This window comes from Aethalodelphis obliquidens, unplaced genomic scaffold, assembly GCF_003676395.1.
Source record: "Aethalodelphis obliquidens isolate GAN/ISIS:26980383/991018 unplaced genomic scaffold, ASM367639v1 scaffold4, whole genome shotgun sequence".
NCBI classification, from domain to species: Eukaryota; Metazoa; Chordata; class Mammalia; order Artiodactyla; family Delphinidae; genus Aethalodelphis; species Aethalodelphis obliquidens.
The window spans coordinates 14418952-14442550 of NW_020837948.1; positions in this window are offsets into that span (position 1 = coordinate 14418952).

The following is a 23599-nucleotide window of genomic DNA, read 5'->3' on the forward strand; positions in this document are numbered from 1 at the left end:
GACGTAGTCTACTTTTTTAAAAAAAAAGATAAAATCCTATGTTTGCTAAGATATTTATTCAGTAGGAATTTGGAATATCTTTTTAACTGTGTTAGTATTTTAAGATCATTGTTGTGTTCTTGGTGCTCTGGTTATGAAGTTGCATATGTTTGAATGATCTGACCCAACCCTATTTAGCCAGAGAACCCTATTATTTTCCATGCATAATTTTTCAGAACAAGAAAGTCTTTCAGGAACATGTGTATTGCATAATAGCAGAAAAGCTTCTATGTGGCACCTCACATTTAGACATTACTCTCTAAGACAGGCAAAGCAAGTGTTCTCATTTTAGTTCTGCTACCCCCTACCCACATCAGTAATCACCATACTTTCTGAGTAACCAGCCGCAAAGACTACTTTTTGCCAAGCTGAGTATTCAGGAGCTAATCAACTGACCTTATGTTTCTGGACATCAGAATCATGATTGCAGTAATCATCTGAGTCCAACTCACTCAGATAAAGTCCCCTTAATATGCCTATGAAGTTGTTCCTTACACGTATCTTTTAAAGGGCAGCAAAACTTAGGAGCTGGGAAGAATTAATTTCATAATGTGAAATAGACTAAACGTAGTTGACTCAACTCTTATCTTAGTCTATGGTAGGTGGTTTTAGCGTTAATTTCAGTATTTCACTTGTAAAATGGTGAAATCCTTAGCCACCTATTGTTTAGGGGAAAATAATCTTGTTTGTTGGCTGCCCCCTGATCCCTCTGGGTCCCATACTGACCCATGCCCAACAGTGATTCATGCTAGACTGTAGACTTTGTTGTACCAGGACTGGCATACTGATTGCAGAGAATTTGTCTTTTCCTTATTCACTTTAAAGTTAATTGTTAAAAGTTTTCACTAACTATATTAACAAACTCAGATTATCTCAGTTTATATTTGAAAAGCACCACGAAGATGTGGCATCACATTTGGACAGGCTTAAATTTCCGTCAGTGTCGTTAAAATATCGATAATAAAACTACGACGGATGAGGTTCATGGCAGACAAAGGTCTGTAAGTGTAATATTTCCTAATCCAAATCATCTAATAATTTAGCTAGAATTTCGAATAAGGATTGCATTCAAATTTTCATGCCAAAAAGATATACAGAGGCTCATTTGTGCATACGCAAAATATATTTGACTTGATTATAACTCTTTCGTGCTCCCGGAATAAAATATGACCATTTAAATGGCCTGCCTAACCATATAGGCCTGACAAAACAGTCCTCAGCCAGAACCAATCATTGTCCCAATACTCATGCACTGTGGACTCAGTCAAAGAAATGTGTATTCAGACTTGATGGGCTTTGTGTTTACTGGGACTTTTCTTCTCCTTCCTGCAGAGCTGACCGTAGCCCCCTTTGAAGTCTGTGGTAACCCTAAGATCAGAACAAATGCATTGTAGTGGGTTGGGAAGGAAAGGAGAAGAGCGCTCATTAAGTGCTCCCATTTTTAGATCATTTTCAGTGGATGACAGTGATTGTTGAAAGACTTCTAGCTCTCCATTCATAGATTTAAAAGTTAACATTTTAAGATACCAACTTATTGTTAGAGTAACACGAATGCTAGTGTCCTGGAAAGGAACAAAAGGTTTTCCAGCAATAAAAACAATTAATATTGTATCACTGAACTAGAAAAATAGAAGTATTCAAAATGTGTTTAATATATCCCTTTCTCCTTTTTGAGATCTTTTATTTATGCTCTGGAGCACATGGCTGTGTGTTTTTTTTCACCACATACTTACCTCAAAATAGGGTGTTACACAGTTTTTTGTATTTTATTCATGTAAACAACATTTTTGAATGGCTCTGTGTGCCAGGTTTAGTACACTAGGAAGTTGAGATGTAGCAATGTCTACACTATGGTGGAAGAGACAGAGAACAAATAGGAAAATAAATGAGAATCTGAGATTGCACTCAGGGCGATGACAAAAAGAAGAGAAGGCGATAGGATGTACACAGAGCAGAAGTGAGCATTTACTTTACATAGAGTGTCCATGAAGGCCTCTCTGGGTGGGTACCATCTGGGCAGAGGCTGGAAGAAGCCAGCAAAGCAGAGGTCCAGGCACCAGGAACAGCAAGTGCAAAGGTCCTGAGGAAAGCACAAATTTAACCTGGTAATTATTAGTTTGTGTGCCTCCTTATCATATTACCAGCAAAGGTATTATGTCATCTGGGAAGTAGCCATTATGTGTTTATAATCAAATAAATAAGTGAAGATAAAAATAATATCACCATTACTAATAGTTAACATCTTTTGCTCATAGTATACTCCAGAATCTATTCTAAATACTTTGCCTATATTACTTAATTTAATTCTCACAACAGCTTTACAAAGTAGATGAGAAAACTGAGATTCAAGGTGGGTGAATAAGTTGCCCCATGTTACACAACTGACGTATCAAACTGGCTGATCTGGAGTTTGAACCCAGGCTTTTGAAGTTAACGACCCTCGCAGTTAATCACCTGTTATGGACTGAATTCTGTTCCTCCCAAACCTCATATGTTGAGCCTCCAATCCCCAGTATTTCAGAATCTAACTGTATTGGGAGATAGGGTCTTTAAAGAGGTGATTATGTTAAAATGAGGGAATTGGGTGGGCCTTAGTCCAATATGACTGGTATCCCTATAAAAAGAAGACATTTGGACACAGAAACACGCAGAGGGAAGACCATGTGAAGACACAGGGAGCTGACAACCATCTACAAGCCAAGGAGAAAAGCCTCAGAAGAAACCAGTCCTGCCGATGCCTTGATCTCAGACTTCTTGAGAACTTCCAGAACTATGAGAAAAGAAATCTCTGGTATTTGTTATGGCAGCCCTAGCAAACTAATACACCATCCTATGAGGCTAACAGAAAAGAGATGAAGAACATTCGTTTAACAGCAATGTTATGAAAAGAAAAAAGAATCGGCTTGAGCCCAGGTCACTTATTTATGTATTTCGCTCTGCAGTATAAAAGAATTTTAAAAAGAAGCATCGATAATGCTCTATTTCTTTATTGTCTGTAATCAAAATACGATGTTAATGATGTAGGAGGACTGATTTAGACTTTTGTAAGTTGGGTGATTTGTGCTGCCTACACAGCTACCCTTTCTGCTATTCCTCTGAGTACTCATCTCATGAAGATGTAAAGAGAACAAAAAACAACTCACAGTGTAAGAATCATCTCACTGTCCAAAGACTCTCAATGTGTTCAAATTTTCAACTTAAAGGATTATGATGATTCTGTATGTATGCTTGTGCCAGTTGTGATTTGTTGCTTCTCAGCTCCAAATTAAACCTTTTTGCCTGCTCTTTGAAAATGGATCTGGGCCCCTTAACTATGTTCCCTTTGCTGACAGGCGTGCTAGCTTTATCAGTAGAGAGCACTGGAGAGACATTGCAGGAGGAGAAGTGTTTTCTTCCTTGTTCTCCAGATGTTTTCTCAGCATCTGCCAACTGCAGCACAGGTGGATTCTTCAGGTTCAGTGCCTGCAGGGCACACTGCTCCCTCAGTGCCCAGCTCCTGCAGCACGGCTGGTTTTTCCAGCACCTGATTCCTGATGTGCCCACAGATTCTCCAGTGCACAGTCCTTACAACCTCCTCCTACACCTGCCTCAGGTGGTTCTGCACTAGAGTGACTCCAGTGAGACACTTTCCTATGAACAGCTTTCCCTGGCCTCTGAGAGGGTGGATTTCTGGAAAATTCCACTAGCAACTTTTCTTCCATCCAGTGTGTGAGCCGTGGCTACGCCCTCTCCAACAAGTTATAGATCTGAGCTCTGGGGGCCCCTTCCTTGGTTTTTCTCTCTCAGCCATAGGGGTAGTAACATATTATATTATATTCTGTTATATGTTTTATATTATATCATATCATATATTACTACATGCTATTCTATCTGCCATTCCTACTGTCTTTAGAGATCTCTTTATTTCCTACTAGCCAATATGTCATTACTCCAATCCCCTCTTAAATTAATAGTTTTTATATTAAACTTTCCCCGTTGAGATTCTTGTATGGATTCTCTCTCCTGATTGGACCCTGACTGATACAGTACTTAAGGTTTTGTTTGATGTTCCAAGTTAGATTATCGTAAGAGCAAGAATCAAATTTTAACATCACTTTTTACTTCAAGGGCAATAAAAAGTCGCCCTCCCTCTCGTACTGGTAATCCTGGAGAATATTAACACAGGACCACGGGTTCCTTGCCTGGTTTGTTTTCTGGACTCTGCAGCACACGGTTGTGGTCCATGGTGGACCACAGCTCACAGTGTTTATGAAGTTGATGTTCCAAAACACTGAGATGAAACCCCAGTCCTGGTGGTTCACCCCATTTCTCCCACTTCCCACCTAGCCCGACTTCAAACCTCCCCCATCCCTGCCCCCGCCCCTAGGCAGGAGAGCCTTTTATTTCATCATTAAAACTTGAAAAGATTGTTATCTCCTGAACTACATTCTTTTCTGTGATTACCTTGACTACACCAGGAAGGATTTTTTTTCTCTTCCGTCCTAATTTATGGCCCCGACTCTTTGTTTATCATGAGTCCTTGCTTCACATTCTAGGACTATAAGATTATATATATATACATACATACACACAGGCATACCTCAGAGATATTGTAGGTTTGGTTCCAGACGACAATAATAAAGCAAATATCACAATGAAGGAAGTCACACAAATTTTTTGCTTTCCCAATGCATATGAAGATTATGTTTACAAATACACTGTAGTCTATTAAGTGTGCAATAGCAATATGTCTAAAAAAAAACAATGTACATAGAATTACCGATATGTGACACAGAGACACAAAGTGAGCAAATGCTACTAGAAAAAATGGCACCAGTAGACTTGCTCCACACAGGGTTGCCACAAACTGTCAATTTGTTTAAAAAAAAAAAAAAAAGCAATATACACAGTAAAACAAGGCATGCATGTATATGAATCTTTCAGTTACTCTCTTTTCCTGCTGATTTTATATGGGTCATCCTTCTCTAGTACTATTTTTTACATCTGTCTGCATTTTTAAATGCTCTTAAGCTAGAGCCGCTAACTTCCTTTCTTTCTTACTGCAGATGTTCACAATTGCAAATTGCTTTAAACATAAATCCATTATCTGAATCTGAATCAGTGTGTTGGTAGTTCACTGTGATACCAGCACAAGGTTGATCTGAAAGTGCTGTGTCTCATTGCCAAAAGCCACTGGTTTCTACTACGTTTATATGACAATTTTGATGTGGAAAAGCTCAGAGCAGAAAAGGTGCATTTAAGCTTAAGCTCTGTCCGTCTGTACCTCACTTGATCAAGCTCCTGTATATTGTCAGGAATTGGATGTGTTTAATACTGAATACATCGATCGCTTCCATCTTTCAGTATAAATTTATTCCACTGAGTCCAGGAAAAAAACGATATAAATTTTCATTAAAGAAAACGCTATATTATGACAGCACTAAATGAATCAACTACAGTCACTTTTAAGAGGCTTGATTTACTTCCTGCCCTTGGGAGGCACTATGTTGTAAAAATATTTTCACTAACAAGTATGAAATATTGCAATATATATTTTTATACATACTGCATGTGGCTATATGTTTCATTTTTGTGTGTATTTGCACAAACGTGCATATCTCTAGTAGGCCCTCCAGGTAATTTCTTAGTCACATTTACTTCTTAATAAAAAAAGGAAAACAAATTGGCCAAGCAGCCCAGACGCACATCACATTCATCATAGCTGAAGATAATATTTTCTTGAAGTGAGTCATATTCTCACCTTCCTGCAGGAGTTTTCTCCACCCAGTGACAGAGTGACATCGTGAAATATCACTGAAGTGAAGGCTGTTTCGTTTAGCCTTGAGCAAACACAGAAGCTGAACTGTGGATACGCAGAGTTCCTTTCCCTTCTAGGAGCCGTGGGTTTTATGCATGTGTAACTGGAGCTAAGCTGAATCCAGAGAGCTGCTTCATGATAAGAGCTTGGTTTGAAAACATGTGCAACGGAATGACTTGAATAACAAAATCCCTGGGCAGAGTGTTTCTGAGCCAACTGCATTTGCACTCTGCAAGGAGATCAATGCTTCCTTCCCCTCATTGATTTTCCTCCATTGCAGAGTCAGGGTTATGCACATTGTGAAGCTGTGTTCCCAGATTCATCCAATCTGATTTCCTAGTCAGCCCTAAAAAGGCATAGTGCTCAACTGTAAACTGGAGGCTATAAAAGTATAACTGGACCATATCTGTCGCTCCCTTCTGCATGAGAAACAGAAGCACGCTGATGTATTCCTAGTGTGATGCAAGGGCTGCCCAGAACAGGAGGAATTCTGTTTGTCTGCAGCTTCTAAATAAATGGCAGAGATGCCAAAGATTAATCTGGGATGCCTTGCATACCTTTGTGTAACTAACTCCCAAGATATTTCCAGATGTGCCAGAGCCTTCTTTCTGGAAGACTTGAAATGCAAAGTAAGCACGTAAAGAAATTTTTCTCTTCCTAAATTCACGGATTGACTATAGTCCTTCCGATTTTGAAATTGCCTTAATGTTTATAATTGGAGAAGGTGGATGGTTAGAAGGCTGTAAATATCAAGGGTCTATGAAAAAACTGAGGGTCCTTTTCACTGTAAACAGTCTAGTGGTTGGTGGGTTTATTCTGCAGTTAACACAATTCTCATCCTCCTTAACTTCATGGAACTTAATGTAATTCAGTTTAGCCCTGACAACCAACTGTAATGAAAATACCCAAAAAAGGTGACCTCAGCTCTTCCCAGATTTTAGCATACTGTTAGTAAGGGGGAGAGGGGGAAAGCTGACACCCATATTAAATTTTCCTTTTCTCACTCCACTTTGAGGATAGGCAAGGTGTCACATTACAACTAGAACTTCAAGTTTGCTTTTGAAAAAAATGATGTAAAAAAAGCCATTTCCTCCCAAGCCTAGATGAATGATTACACAGCTGCTTGCCTTTCAAACAGAATTTGCTCAGGATCTGGGCTTGCCTAGGTGCTCACTTCATTATTAGATGGTGCTGAGACAGCTGACTGTCCGTGTGTGCTGGGGAGCAGGGCGCCGCTCACATACCCACTGCAAAGGCTGCTTCCTCTAGGGAAACCATGTCTGGGGGCGAAGGAAGGAGGGCTGGACACCAAAGAGCTTTGGGTAGACCTACATCCAGGATCAACAGTTTCCATTTCCCAGGCTTAACGTGTAAATTGACCTGGCAGATCTACCCTCCTAGCTAGGAAATACGAGCATGTTTCCAAGTTACCTAATCAGTGGACATTTTCCTAGTAAAAGATTAACCAGTTTATCAGTTTTTCAGTGACTGAAAGTGAAAAGTGAGTTCTCTGTTCCAAACCCCCAGACTTAACCCACAGATCATCCTTCCTCCTCTGATTCATCACAAAGACTTCTTAAAAATTAAATAAGTGTTGCCGTCAAATATAAATGTAAAGGAGACCGATTCGTCTTGCCCGCTAAAAACTGACACCTCTTGGTTTGCTTATGTATTTCTAAACCGCCATGTGCAAAATACACATTTTACTTGCTGGCATTGGCTGTAAAGCGTATTTTTCCATTTATTATTAACAAGTGTTAGTGATTTTCAATTAACTGTGATGTGGCATTAATTACATTAATATTTAAATGATACTATTCTAAGTATTATTTTTTGATTAAAGTAACTGATATGTCCCACATAGTAATTTTGAGATAGTTGAAACATATCGGAATTGTTTTCGTTAAGTGCAAAGGAGCACATTTCCCATGTTCCTACCCAGAGAGCTTTTCTGTTGGAGTGTTCACTTTAATGAAGTCTTCTCAGAAAGTTGTGTTTTTATAACTGGTTTTTATCACTGATTCAGTGATAGTAGTCTAAATAAACATCGTGAAGTAATTTGATAATGAATAAGTAGGAGGAGATACCATTGTTTAACCTCCAAACTATGCTAATAAGTAGGGTGATAGACTTGCTGGGCTGAATAATGGAACTGTTATTCTAGCCCAGTGGGACTGTCTCCAGGGCCTCCTGGGAGGATTTGCCCAACGAGCTGTATGTTGTTCCTGAGTGCACTTCGAGTAGCCCCCAGGATCTAGTTACAGCACATTTATCAAAGGAAATGACAATTTGGAAGAAAACTGCATTCCCTACTCTTTCAAATAAGAAGCATCCCTCTATGTTACTTTCCCTTGACTTGTTTTACCTAGGTAAAACAGAAGACTAATCTGGAAAAATAATTGTTAATACAAAGAACTACAGCCTGGAGAGAATTTCATTCCTTTGAAATCTACATTTTAAAGAGACCATTTTAATACTGTCGGGAAAAAAGGTCTGTTTTCTTAATAAAACCTGAACAGGCTAATATATTATTATACACAGCATAAAGTTAAGGGTGTTTGGACAGTGGAAATGGAAAGCATTTGTAGTTATTCAACCCTGAATACTTAGGACATTTCATTTCTTTTTTACAGCAACCATATTCAGTCAATAAAAGATCAAATGCTTTGGGTTACTGGACTGAAAAAAAATCAAATCCTCCGAACTTTTAGCGCTTGATGTTCCCTGAGTACTTGCTCTCATCTATAACTCATCAAATGAGCTGATTCACCACTGAGTCTCTAAACTGAAACAAAAGCAAAGAGCCCTTATTTTTAAAGCAGATGGCACCAAACTGAAGCACACTTAAATCTGGGTTGTTTGCACATTTTTCTTGCGCATAGTAGGTATTCTGCAGAATAAGTACACGTCCATTCATCTGGCAATTTTTCCGTAACAACCTAAATAGGACTTTTCTGGGTAGGAGTGGTAAAACCATGGTTACTGATGGATAACTGTTTGAGATTGAAGGGAGATCATGCAAAAGGTAAAGGAAGCTAGATAAACTGAGTATTTTGTAATGGCATGACTTGCATTTACTTTACGTTTTGTTTTGTTGTTTTGTTTTTTGCGGTACGCGGGCCTCTCACTGCTGTGGCCTCTCCCGTTGTGGAGCACAGGCTCCGGACGCGCAGGCTCAGCGGCCATGGGTCACGGGCCTAGCCGCTCCACAGCATGTGGGATCTTCCCTGACCGGGGCACGAACCCGTGTTCCCTGCATCGGCAGGCAGACTCTCAACCACTGCGCCACCAGGGAAGCCCCAAGACAGTATTTTAATAACAGCTCTGCAGTACTCTCTAAACAACAGCAAAACAATCTTGAAAAAGAATAAAGTTGAAAGACTCACACTTCTTGATGTCAAACTTATCTACAAACCTGCAGTTATCAAGACAGTATGGAAATGGCATAAGGATAGGCATGTAGACCAATGGAACAGACTTGAGATATAGAAATAAACCCTCATAATTAGTCAACTGATTTTCAACAAGGTACCAAGACAATTCACTAGGGAAGAATGGTCTTTTCAAAAAATGGTGCCAGGACAACTGGATATCCACATGCAAAAGAATGAACTTGGACCCCTACCTCATAGTTCACACCACGTACAGAAATTAACCCCAAATAGATGAAAGACCTAATATAAAGGCTAAACTATGAAACTCTTGGTTGAAAGCATAGATGTAAACCTTCATGACCTTGGATTAGTTGATGATTTTCTTAGATATGACAAGGCACAAGTAACAAAAGAAAAAAATAGATAATCTGGACATCATCAAAATTAAAAATTTTGTGTTTCAAATGACAACATTAAGAAAGTGTAAAGGCAGTTCGCCAAATGGAAGAAGATATTTGCAAATCATATTTCTGATAAGGGGCTTATATCTAGAATATATAAGGAACTCTTACAGCTCAATAATAAGACAAATAATCCAATTAAAAGGAGCAAGGTATCTGAACAGACATTTCTCTGAAAAAGATATTCAAGTGGTCAATAAGCTCATGAAAAAAATACTTGACATGATTATCCATCAGAGAAATGCAAATCAAAACCACAATGATATACCATTTCACACTCATTAGGATGGCGAGAATTTTTTTAAATATGTTGGCAAGGATGAAAAGAAACCAGAACTCTCATACAGTGCTGTTGGGAATTTAAAATGTTGCCACTGCTTTGGAAAACAGTCTAGCAGTTTCCGAAATGGTTAAGTATAAAGTTGCCCTATGATCTAACAATTCTACTCCTAGGTATATGCCTATAAGAATTTAAAAAAATGTCCACACAAAAACTGGTACATGAATGTTCATAGCAGCACTATTCATAATAGCAAAAAAAACAAAGTGGAAACAACCCAAATGTTCATCAGCTGATGAATAAGCAAAGTGTGGTTTATCCTTACAGTGGAATATTGTTCGGCACACACACAAAAAAATGAAGTACTGATACATGCTGTAACATAGATGAAATTTAAAAACACTGTGTTAGGGACTTCGCAGGTGGTGCACTGGTTAAAAATCTGCCTACCAATGCAGGGGACACGGGTTCGAGCCCTGGTCCTGGAAGATCCCACATGCCGTGGAGCAAATAAGCCCATGCACTACAACTACTGAGCCCACGTGCCATAACTACTGAAGACCCATGCACCTAGAGCCCCTGCTCTGCAACAAAGAGAAGCCACTGCAATGAGCAGCCCGCGCACCACAACGAAGAGTAGCTCCCGCTCGCTGCAACTACAGAAAGCCCGTGTGCAGCAACGAAGACCCAATGCAGCCAAAAATAAATAAATAATTTGTTTTTTAAAAAAAACACTGTGTTAAGTCAAAGAAGCTAGTCACAAAGAACCATGTATGATTCCATTTACAAGAAATGTCCAGAATAGGCAAATCTATATAGCCAGTTGAGTGGTTGCCTTGGGCTGGAGCAAACAGGAAGAATGGGGGTGATGGCTAGGATAAATGGGATTTCTTTTAGGGGCAAAGACAGTGTTCTAAATTTGTAATGATGGGTGCACAGCTCTGTGAATATACTAAAAGCCATTGAATTGTGCACTTTAAGTGGGTGACGTGACATATCTCAATAAAGCTGTTTTTTAAAATAGTAAACTATACAAACAAAATCTCTGCCTTCTTGGTACGTACTTTCCAGTAGGGGTAATTCTATGTCAGGTGATGATAAGTGCTATAAAGAAAAGAATGAAAAAAAAAAAAAGAATGAAGTTACAGAGTGATAGGGCAAGGTCATGGTGAGATACCATTTCGTAAAGGGCGGCCACTGAAGGCCTTCCTAATGAGCTGAATTGAAGGATTCTGTATGGTACGTAGAACACTATAAGGACTTCGTGTTTTATTTTAGATGAGATGTGAAATCATTAGAGGGGTCACAACAAAAATCTGACAGGACATGATTTCTGTTTAAAAGGGTCATGCCGGGCTTCCCTGGTGGCACAGTGGTTGAGAGTCCGCCTGCCGATGCAGGGGACACGGGTTCGTGCCCAGGTCTGGGGGGATCCCACATGCCGCGGAGCGGCTGGACCCGGGAGCCATGGCTGCTGAGCCTGCATGTCCGGAGCCTGTGCTCCGCAACGGGAAAGGCCACAGCAGTGAGAGGCCCGCGTACCGCAAAAAAAAAAAAAAAAAAAAAAAAAAAGTTTGTAATTCATGTTTTACAAATTACAAAAGTAATGCATTTTTTTAATTCAAGCAATATGAAAACTATAAAACAAAATATTGAAGTCTCCCTCTCCCCCCAACAGGGTTAACCACCTTCAGTGTTTTGCTCTTGTTGAACTTTTTATGACCAATATATTCAATTGTTACTTGAGATATAAAGGGATATTTTACATTGTAAATAAAAATGTTTGGAACGTTGTAGTTTCACAAACGTAAGAAAAACAGGAGTGTATTTACAAATATTCAATTGTCACACAACTTGTTGGAAAATAACTTTAATAGAATCAGGTTATGTAAAAATATAAAATATATAAGAAGATATTCCAGTGTTCAAGATCACATCATAAATTTAAATACAAATAATAGAGGTAAAGTTAATTTTTTTAAATTCAGATAACTTTAAACTTCATGATAAATTCAGTTCTTCATGCCATTTTCTGGTGAGTTATTGGTCTCTTTTTTTTAGCACACTATTTTTAGGACCACTCCTAGGTTCATAGCAAAACTGAGTGGAAAGTACAGAGGATTCCCATATACTTACTGCCTGTCCACCCACATACACAACCTCTCCCATCATTGACGGCGCATACCAAAGTGGTACATTTGTTACAATTGTTTAACCTACATTGACACATTATTAGCACCCAAAGTCCATAGTTCACATTACTTTTCTTCCTCGGTTTTTTATATTTGTGGGTTTTAACCAGTGTATTGACACATATCCACAATTACAGTATCGTAAAGAATAGTTTCACTGCCTTAAAAATCCTCTGTGCTCCGCTTATTCATCTATCCCTCTCCCCTAATCCCTAGAAACCGGTGATCTTTTTACTGTCTCCATAATTTTGCCTTTTCCAGAATGTCATATTGTTAGACTCATACAGTGTGTAGCCTTCTCAGATTGGCTTCTTTCACTAAGTAATATGCGTTTAAGTTTCTTCCATGTCTTTTCATGGCTTGATAGCTTATTTCTTTTGAACGGTGAGTAATATTCTAATGTCTGAATGTACCACAGTCTATTTATCCATTCACCTACTGGAGGATGTCTTTGTTGCTTCCAAGCTTTGGTAGTTTTGAATAAAGCTGCCCTAAACATCTGTGTGCAGGTTTCTGTGTAGACATAATTTTTTAATCCATTTGGGGAAATACCAAGGAGTGCTATAGGGGAGGAAAGTTTTTCTCAACTCTCTTTGGGCCCTTAGCTGGGCCTAAAATTAAGTGTCATAAGACAGATTAACGGGAGAAAAGCTTACACATTTATTTAAGATAAAACTGTATGTGGCACAGGAACCTTCAGAAGGAAATGAAGACCCCAAAGAAATGGTTAAACTTGAGTGTTTGTATGCTAGTTTTGAGAAAGAATGGAAAGTTGTACGTAGAAAGAGTACGAGGCAAGTGTAGTAAACTGGGGAAATTTATATGGCCTGTTCCTTCAGATTCTTCTGTGTCCTTCCATCTTCAGTGACAAGGATGCTCCTTTTTTCCAAGTATAGGGAGGGCACCTCTCATAGAAGGGTTTTATGACCTGCCTCAGGGGAAGATCAGAAAGTCCTTCCTACACTTGCCATTTCTCAAATTCCTTCAGCTTGAAATATTCAGTATGCCAAAGTGCTGTATTTTGAGGTAGCATGTACTGAATCCCATCAGAATTATTACTGGACTGTGTAGCAAGAGTGTGTTTAGTTTTGTAAGAAACTGCCAAACTCTGTTATGGACTGAATGTATCCTCCAAAAATTCATACATTGAAACCCTATCCGTACCCCCTTCCCTAATGTGATGGCATTGGGAGGGCCTTTGGGAGGTATTTAGGATTAGATATCATGTAGATGGAACTCTCAGGAATGGAATTAGTGCTCTTATAAGAACCGTATAAGAGACAGCTTGCTTCCCCTCTCTGCTCTTTGCCATGTGAGGATATAATGAGAATTGGCACTTTGCAGCGCAGAAGAGGGTTCTCACCAGAACCTAATCATGCTGGCACCCTGATATTGGACTTCCAGCCTCCAGAACTCTGAGGAATAAATTTCTGTTGTTTATAAACCATCCACTCTATGGAACTTTGTTATAGCAGCCCAAATTGACTAAGACACCATCTTTCAAAGTAGCTGTACCATTTTGCTTTTCCACCAGCAGAGAATGAGAGTTACTGTTGCTCCCCATTCTCATCAACGTTTGCTGTTGTCAGTGTTTTGTATTTTGGCCATTCTAATAGGTATGTAGTGGATCCCATTGTTGTTTTAATTTGCAATTTCCTGATGACGTATGTTGAACGTCTTTTCATATGTTTATTTGCCATCTGTTTGTCTTGTTTGGTGAGGTGTTTGTTCAGGTCTTTTGCCCATTTTCTAATTGGGTTGTTCATTTTCTTATTTTTGAGTTTTAAGTGTTTTTTGAATTTGGGGGATAACAGTCATTTATTAGATATATCTTCTGCAAATATTTTCTCCCAGTTTCTGGCTTGTCTTCTCATTCTCTTAAGCCTCTTTATTTTTTAAGTTTAAGGAATTTGGTTTACTGAAGTGACAAACCAATTGGAAAATTTTAAATTTCTACCATAAGATCCCATTTTCTCCCTTACATATTAATTAGAGTTTGCTATTCCCATTCTCCACCCATTCTCTGAACCTCATTCCTTAAATTGCCTAGAGTCATCTTATACTCACTTCTCTAAAAGTCTGGGTGACCAGATTTCCCACATAAGAACAGACCTCATATATGTTGCCCTTTGAGCCTTGGATATCTGATGTAAACACAGAGGAAACCTCTTTACCGTTATCCATCTATATTCTCTGTTTCATTTTCTTGAACCAGCTTCCCATTTGCTTCAATCGTTCTCCTATTCCCCACAGAGCCATAAAATAAAAATGTACCTTAGTTTCACAACCGAAGGGGACAGAGAATTGAACGTGATTGTTTTCACATAGAATGCAGTGCTAGAGCCAGCAGCAAAGCAAATTCATTTCTCATTTGCGTAACCATTTTCCGGCATTAGCATCTTACTTATTAATAAATGATGTAAGGAAATGGTTGGAAGAAGGGCCTGCCTAAGGACATTTATTTAGATTTTCAAGTAGTTTGAAAAATTGAAGCCTAAGTTTAAAGCTCAGGATCAAAGCTCTGTGTTTTTGAAAACGCCTGTCTGTGGATCAAACATACAGAGTTACAAGGACTCCTGCTCATTTAGGGTGACGGTGGAAATCATAGAACAGTGGAAATGACTATTGTCCAGGAAACAATGTTGCCTTTGAAAATCTCATCTCCCAGAGACCTGTCTCTCTGAAATAGATGGAAAAAGCCTCCCTGGACATTGTCGTGAAGCTTAAATATCTCCTATGCTTAGCACAGGGGAGAAGACGTCATTGCAGTGAAAATGACTAAACCAGCCAAACCAGGTTGGTTTTCAGGTTTAAGAGTAATCTTCTCATTCGACAGATATTTACATATCCCTGTTCTGTGTAACTCAGTTCATACAGCAAGAAGGACATATTCAGATGAACACATAAAAGACACCAAGAGCTAAATGACATGAGAGGAACAAAAGTAATTTTGTGACTTAGATGGAACGAGTACGCTCCATTCAATAGACATGATCAGACAGGCTTTAAGGTGGAGATGTGACATGAACTGGACTTAACGAACATGAGGAGGACATTGGCAAGTGGAGACAGCAGGGAAGGGCAGTTTGGATAGAAGAGCATCTTGAGGAGAAGGCGTGGATGTAAAAGTCTGTATCCTCTGGTTCTGTTTGGGGGAAGAAGACCTGTTCAGTTTGGCTGGAGCTTAAAACATATATAAGGATATAAGGGAGAGGAGAAGACAGATGGAAAAGAGCATCAGGACTATTTAGTATTAGTTCTCTTTTATTGCATAACGAATTACCCAAAACTTAGCAGCTTCAGGCAAAAAATAATTGTTACATCACAGTTTCTGTAGGTCAGGAATCCTGGTGCAGCTTAGCTGAGTAATTCAGGCTCAGAGTCTCTCATGAGGCTGCGATCATGGTGTCTATGAGTCTGGGCTGCAGTCACCTAAGGCTTTTCTGGGGCTGGAGTTTCCATTTCTCAATTCACATGGCTGTCAACCAGAGACCTCGGTCCGCCTCCGTGGGGACCTCGCCACACGGGAGCTGGTTTCCTCTAGAGTAAGTAATGAGAGACATAGGCAGAAAGAGAGAAAGACCAGATCAGAAGCTCTAGTGCCTTTTGTAACCTGATCTTGGAAACGACTACCATCACTTCCACCATATTCTATGGGTCTCTCAGCCCAACCCTCCTGCCGTATGAGTGGGACTACACAGCGCTGTGGCTATCAGAAAATGGGGATCATCTGGGGCCATTTTAGAGTCTGAATAGGACAACCACCATTACAGTTGCACAGATGGGGCCCTGCACATCTCTAAGGGGCTTCATTCATGCTGTAAACAGGATGGAAGAATTTTTGAGCAGTGGAGTGTATGAACAGATAAACAGAACTTTATGCTGCTCACAGTGTACTTAGTGACATCTAAATTCATGCAATAGATAAATGGTAGAATCCGTAAACGGCAGGGTGAACAGCTGGAAGGGTACTGCACGTCCAGATGAGATCTCATAAAGACTCAGCTGGGATGGAGGCAGTGGGAGGGGAAAGAAAGGTCAGATGCCCAAATCAATAGCACAAGACTCAATCAGCAGAACCTGGTACCTTTCTCCAAAGTAGTTCAAGCAGAGGGCTAATGGTGTCTAATGTGCTTGCTCTATGCACCTGAATATGTGAAAGACACTAAATATTTACTATTTAGGTGGCTGACAAACAGAGAAACAATACCTTTATAAAGATCTATAGAAAAAGAACATAGTTTCAAGGACTAGCAGCTATGAAATCATTTCCTTTTTTGATTTCCTAAGAGGTCATCTAGTTTCATGAAAGCAAAGGAGGGAAAGAATAGAATACGACGTACTGTTTCCAATCCCGTTGCTCATCACCAGCACATTTCACTCCTCATCTGCTCAGAAAAACAATAAGCCAGCAAACCTCTGGGCCAGGGCCCAGAACTGGCATTCACTCTAGCCCCTGGACATGAGTCAGACCAATTACAGGTTTTGAAGACACTGCAGGTTGTTTGAAAACATTAAGTAGGTCAAATCATCCCATGAAACGTAGGCTGCCAACTTCTTTATTAGTAGGAAGACCATTTATTCAATTATTCATGTATTTGACATCTGTTTCTGGAGTTCAAGGCAGTCTGATGGAGATTTTGAGTCTTACCAAAATGAGTCAGAGGCCCTGTCCTCTGGGGACCAACAGTCTACAAGGGTGATAGACTCAAAAGGCTAACACAGGGCAGCAGTGTGACGTGCCATTCAACACAAATTTCACAATAACTCAGTTTAAACAACCCATTGACATTTTTTTGGATCTCTCCCTGGCAGCGAAGTTCAGGAATGGTGAAAAAAATGAAGTAAGACATTGCTGTCAGCTGGGAACCAGTTTTTCCAGGCCAGCCTCCAACTGCCAAGCTGGCACATGACACTCTATATAGTTTAGGTGTTCTGAAACCATGCTCCAAGAACTTGAAACATCATACCTCCTTTCTTATCATGTTCAGAAAAATTAGTTAAAATCAAAGCAGCTCCTTGGATGAAGAAAGTGTTAAGACTATCTCAGCTGGGATCAGGGAAAGTCATCCACTAATCTAGAGGTAGGCAAAAATACCAAAGTATGCCAAGAGGCAGGCAGAAAGACCAAACATCACGAGGGACTTCAGGGGTCAGGGGCAGGCCAATGCCACTCTGCAGGCTGCCTGAGCAGAGCTTTGGCGACCAGGCTGATGAGTATGGGCAGCTTCTCTCTGAATAAACTGAGCTGCAACAGGGCAGTCGAAGAGTAGAGGCACAGACAGTGGAGAAGGTTGTGAGGAGGAAAATGATCACCTCCACAGAGACACAAGAAAGGGACAGGGCTGAGTTCCTTCCATTCTGCAGGAACGTGCTCTTGGCAGCTTCTGAAGGTAGCTTATGAGATGGACAAGCTGAGGGTCCTAGTAAACATGCTGGTGGCCAGACCTAAATAATGCTGTGGGGTATAGAAGAGTCAGTTTGGTTTCATCCATGGTTTGATGGATGACCAGAAGAGGCACAAAGGCACCAGCAGGACCACCTGTTCTGACTCAGTCTGCATTGAAGGAAGAAATCACCACTACAACTAGGTGATGATTTCTTCCCTCCAGAATATCCACCCCCCCCCCCATGAACATTCCCAAAGCATCTTGAGTTTACCTGTCTCACAGCACAGGGTTATCATTGCCTGCTTACACCTGTATGAGCCCCTGCCTAGACTATAATCTCCTTGAAGTAACCACTATTTCTCTATTTTCATTACCCAGCACAGTGCTGAGAATATAGGTATCATCAAATATTTGCTAAATGAGACAGTAATTAGTTGATTTGCTGTTGGGTTTTGTTGGAGTGTAGGATATAGGAGTGGGAGTAGCAGGACCTGAGATTGGGAAGACAGAGGGAGCCTGTAGCGAACATTGTGCCTTTACCCGGAATCTAACCCCCGCTCCTTTTCTTCTGAGGAATTCCCAGTTTCCTTTATGGAATCCACCATTTTTGAATCATGGAAGGAGGTAGATCCACCCACCATTAAAGATGGCCAGTTGCCAACTGTTCTTTCCCAGCCTGCATTGCAGCTAGAGCATGGGCCTGTGACCTAAGTTCCACCCACCCCCCGATTTTTGAATAGGGGGTTTGTAATGTAAGTAGCAGGGAGAGGAAGAAATCCACGGTGGCATTGGTGACAGCTGCGGAACTTTGTGCTGGGGGCAGCAGTAGGGTGATGGCTGAAGCAGAAGCCAGTGCCCATGGCAACAACATGAGTGGTGGGAACCGCCCCTTCCAGCTTTTGGTCGCGGCAGCAGTGATGTCTTCATCCAAACAGTTCCTCGGCATGACTTTGAGAATAAGCTCTGGCAGCATAAACTTCTGAGCCTGGTTCTCCAGCCCTCCCAGCAATTCTGTGAACTGCCCAGTATCCTTTTTAAGAAATTCCTTTCTTGGTTAAATCAACCAGAGTCGGTTCCTGTAACTTACAACGTGGGACCCTGACTGATAGAGGACTAAATCCTGGGGGACCAGGTTAGAACTTTCCAATATTATCTACAGGCAGCAGGGAGCCATTTACAAGTTTTAAGGGGATTGTAGCAATCACAGAAGTGCTCTAAGAAGATCAAACTGTCAGCAGCAAGTAGCACAAACTGGAGAAAGAAAAGTCTGGAAGGGGAGACCAGGTAGGAAGCTTTTGCACCTCTACAGGTGAGAAGTAATGCAGTAATGAGGGACTGAACTAGGAGATTTGTTAACTGCTCAGATGGTAGGCCAACAGAAATAAGTCTGCTTCTGATTCCCTTCCTGGTTTTTCACAGAGACTTTAGTAAAGGAAAAAATGTGCTTCAGTGGAAAATGCATTCTTTGGAGCACACCTTTCCAGGTTATCTTATTCTAGTCTGTAATTGTCTTTGAGCTTTTACAACTCTGTAATTTGTAGACAACTGTTAGCAATGCAAAATAATTCTTGTCTGCAGGTGTATAAATTCTGCCTAGTGGAAGTTCAACTGACTTTCTTCCCCACACGGAAGAGGCCAGTTTTGCCTCCATTTGCGTGTTTATTTCAACATTTCTGATCTAAAAATGTAAACTGAAAAAAAATTTCTCCCTTGAACTGGTTCAAACAGCTCACTGGTTTCCTCATTAATGAAGTAAATAAAATCTTTAACTTGTGTTCCTATTTTTATCTGTATAAGACTAAAATGTAATCTTTTTATTACCAGTTTTAACAGCCTTGATTTCTTTTTTGTAAATGGAGTCTTGAAACCAAAGCTCCAAATGTAGGTAGATGACTGTTTCTATTATCCTAGGTTGGTGCTTAACGCTAGAGGTAAATTTCTAGTAAATGATAGAATTTACTTTAAAAGGGCCACTTGCCAAGGGCAAAGGCCAATATTTTGAAAGTTAAGTACAAATAAAATAACAAAGGCCTTGTGCAATCCCTGCCTTCCAGAGAACGCTTCTTGCAGAAAAAGCAACATCATGTCAGGTGAAAAAGAATCCCAGTTGCCTCCATTTTATCAGGAGTTACCACAAAAAAATGGATATCTACCTTTTAAGAAATGGAAATCGGCAAATATTTCTTGTTGACAGAGCTGGCCTATTCAGGTGTAAAGTATTTGTTACCCATGACCTAAGTGCATAGAAATCCAGCAGAAGTGGATAAGGGGTTAAAACCACTTTAGACAGATATCAGTATAAATGGATGGCTGTTTGCAGTGCCAATCTTACCGCTGCATGCCAAATCCCTTTCAGTGAACTCCAAGAAAATGACCCAATTCTATGGTTATGTTAGAATTTTGTTGTATGGAATATTACTTAAAATAAGTGGGCCATTGGCTGAAAGTAAGAAATCTTTGAATATATTTCATTGGAATGGAATTTGATTTGTACTACAATCATAAAATGTAGTCTAGTAGAGCAAGATACCCTTCCATGGGTTCATGAATACTGATCTATTTTTTACATAGATCTATCTCAGAAGCTAACATTCAGAAATGTGCTCGCACAATATGTCACAGTATGTTGTTTAACAAAAATATAGGAAAAAAGTCATATCTGCCACAAATGAAAAGTGTCATTAATGCGTCAGCTGCAGGTTGTTCACAGGCTTCTGACTTGGTAGCTGGCTGAAGAGAACCACTTACTTAAGCCATTCCTCGCGATTAGATTCTGCTTGTTGCTTTTGGCTCCAGCGCAAAGCTGCTGCTTTCAAAAGCAGGTGACAAAATGAATTCTATAAAGGCTCAAGTCTACGGCCTTATTTCAGGTCATTTGTAACTTCACAGATTGTTGGTTAAAAACGTAAGAGCATTAATAGGCTGGTGTAGTTTTCTTAACCCAGCTGAATAGGTTGGTTCTCAGAAAGACCCTTGCCATCCTTAAAGCCAAACTGCCTGGGTGCAAATCATGGCTCGACCATCTCCTAGCTGTTTGACCCTGAGCAAATTACTTAAAGCTCGCCATGTCTTGGTTACTCATCAGTAAATGCTAGAGTCCTTGTGAGTTGTGAATATGTAAAGTGCTCAGAATGAAGTCTGGGCTATAGAAACGCTGTATAACAGTTGGCTGATATTATTAAGATTTATTTAGCGGTTGAGAGAGCATTCCTAAAAACTACAACGGTTCTAGCTGCTTTCCAACATGTGGAAGAGAGGGAGCATTTCTCATTGTTGCCAACAGCTGGAGAAGACCAAGATGATCGACTACTCGCTTCTCTATTCTCGTATTTCCTGTCTCCCCTCCACATTTCCCACATTTCTGGGAAAAGCGCCCAATGGTGAGAACGATTTGTTTGTAGGAGCCTCCCACGAGATGTCCAAGGGATGGTACCTGGTCGGAATCCCATTCTTCAAGGGAAATGCCCTGACTCTTCCTCAGCTCAGTGGGAATGATCAAATTTTCTTTTGATCATTTTTTCTGGGAATTTCAGCGAATCTCACCCCAGATTGTAAGCATAATAAATGTGGATACCACCTTCTTTTAATCTCTCTTGCAAAGTAGTTAAGGGGTGTGAGAGTGGTTCTTACATTTTCAGGCTTGCCTTCCAAAGTCGGTCCTAAAAGAGGTGGACAGCCTTCCTGCTCCAGGAACAGAACAGGTTGTGCTCTGTTGGCATTGCTGCTAAGAGGGTTAGCATTCCACTGATAACCCCACAAGTGCTCTCTGTAGGCAAATGGGCAGTGCCTCATGGATTCCATCACCCCAAACAGGGGCGTCTGGGGAGGCTTGAGGAGCATGAATGGATCCTATCACTTTTATATAACTTGCCACACAAGCTTTGTTTAACATTCAAGTAAAATTACAGGAATGGGGGGCAGGGGGAGAGAGAGAAAGAAACTTAAGTAAGCTATGGTGAGGACAGCCTAAAGGTCAAAATTGTAATGTTAAATAAATCTTACAAGATTTTATAAACCCTAATTTATTGTCTATGTGCAACTGACATTTTAGCTCTTGGTTTAATACCAGACACTTCAAAGTATTCTTGTAGAAGAATGGTTGATATCCCTCTTACACAGTATAATTGGAATTCTGCATGTTAGAACATTTGGTTTCTGAAAGATTTTTGTAAATGTTAATAGCTGTCTTTTAAAATGGTGTAAGTGTGAAATGCTATGAAAAGCAAAGGTTTAAATGTCACTCTGTCTATAATTTTCATATTGTAAAAACTAAATAAGTTTTTAAAAATGGAAAACCTAAAAGCCTGCTACGAGTTTGAAGACAGCAACACATTCATTCTTCCTTTTTGACAGGGATATGACATTTAGCCAAATGAGCCAATTTTAGAATTAAAGGTAACCTGTTTTTTCTAAAATTTACTATTGAACATTTAGACTAAACTGAAAAGCAGTCATACTTACAGAGTTCCCCACTTCTTTTCCCATATCGCATGAGATTATGGTTAAAGATCTGTCTTTAAATTAAGCATGTACCCGATGAGCCACCCCGGTCTGTGGGGTCATTGCCATCTGCGTTTTTGTTCTCGACACCAGGCATCTGGCTGAGGCTTTCAGGGTAGTGGTGAAGCCAGGGCACTTCTCCCCAGGGTGACCAAATGATTGGGCCATTACGAAAATTGAAAATCCCCCCTCCCTTTTTTTCCCTCCTTTTCTTTTTCTCTCTAGTTAGCTCTCTCTTCCTTTTAAATATTTACTGAGCAGGAGAGAAAAATGTTCATTTTGCTCCCTTAACTCTACTTGGGAATCCAAATTCTAAATCACCTCCAGTGCTACAGCCTAAGTGCGCAGTTCAAGACTGAGCAGCGTATTAAAAAAAAAACTTAATAAGCCTGGTTCACTCAGAATAAGGTCTGGAATTACTGCTCAGAACCCATTTTTGCCTGCATACTGTTTAATGCACTAGTATAGTTGTAAAGAGTCATGTTGGTTATGTGGGTACCACCGGAAATTTGTTGCTCTTCGTAAAGTGCCAAAAGTTGCAGACAAACAATTAATTAAAACGGAAATGAGATGACATTTATGAATTTTCCTATAAAATATCACACTCGTTACTGCGTTTCAGTTTTTTTGTTTGTTTTCTTTTTTTTTTGCGGTACGTGGGCCTCTCACTGCTGTGGCCTCTCCCATTGCGGAGCACAGGCTCCGGACGCGCAGGCTCAGCGGCCATGGCTCACGGGCCCAGCCGCTCCGCGGCATGTGGGATCTTCCCGGACCGGGGCACGAACCTGTGTCCCCTGCATCGGCAGGCGGACTCTCAACCACTGCGCCCCCAGGGAAGCCCTTCAGTGTGTTTTTCTTATTAGAAGAGAAAGGAGCCCAGTTAAAGCTCAAACACCAGAAAGTATACACAGCTCATCCTCTAACTTCCCTCTGCTCCTATGAGCACGTGCTCTATATTTCAGCATCCTTTGCCTTATGCAACAGAAGAAAGCCAGTTAGTAGTACTGGTTTAATTTTCATAGCATCATTTGTAACATTTGTTGATTGTCCCACAGCCTTTAACTCTGTGAAGAGAAACCAGTTTTAGGCTAAGCCAATATTAGAGTCAGGAGGTACAGTATTGGCCAAATTCAATCTTTTCCGTTGGGATAAATTAGAGACAAATGTAGTTTGATCCCCTTTCATATTAACTTTGATCTTAATAATATACCATAATGTGATATCACTTGAACCATAAACTGGATGTTCTACTTCCTCCTTCTCCATAGAGAAGGAAAAATAAGCATCCTTCTATGTGAAAAGGGGATTTTTGTTTTTGAGGAGACAGTCATATCCTGGGAAAGGCCTTAATAGCTTATTAGCCCTCTTATTTAACTATGACGCATGAGCAGTGATTCTCAAACTTTAGCCAGCATCAGAGTCACCTTCAGGTCTTGTTAAAACACAGCTTGCTGGGTCTCACTCCACAGTTTCTGATTCAGTAGATCTAGGATAAGGCTGGGAACTTGCATTTCTAACAAGTTCCCAGATGGTCCTGATGCTGCAGGTTCGAATTCCACACTTTGA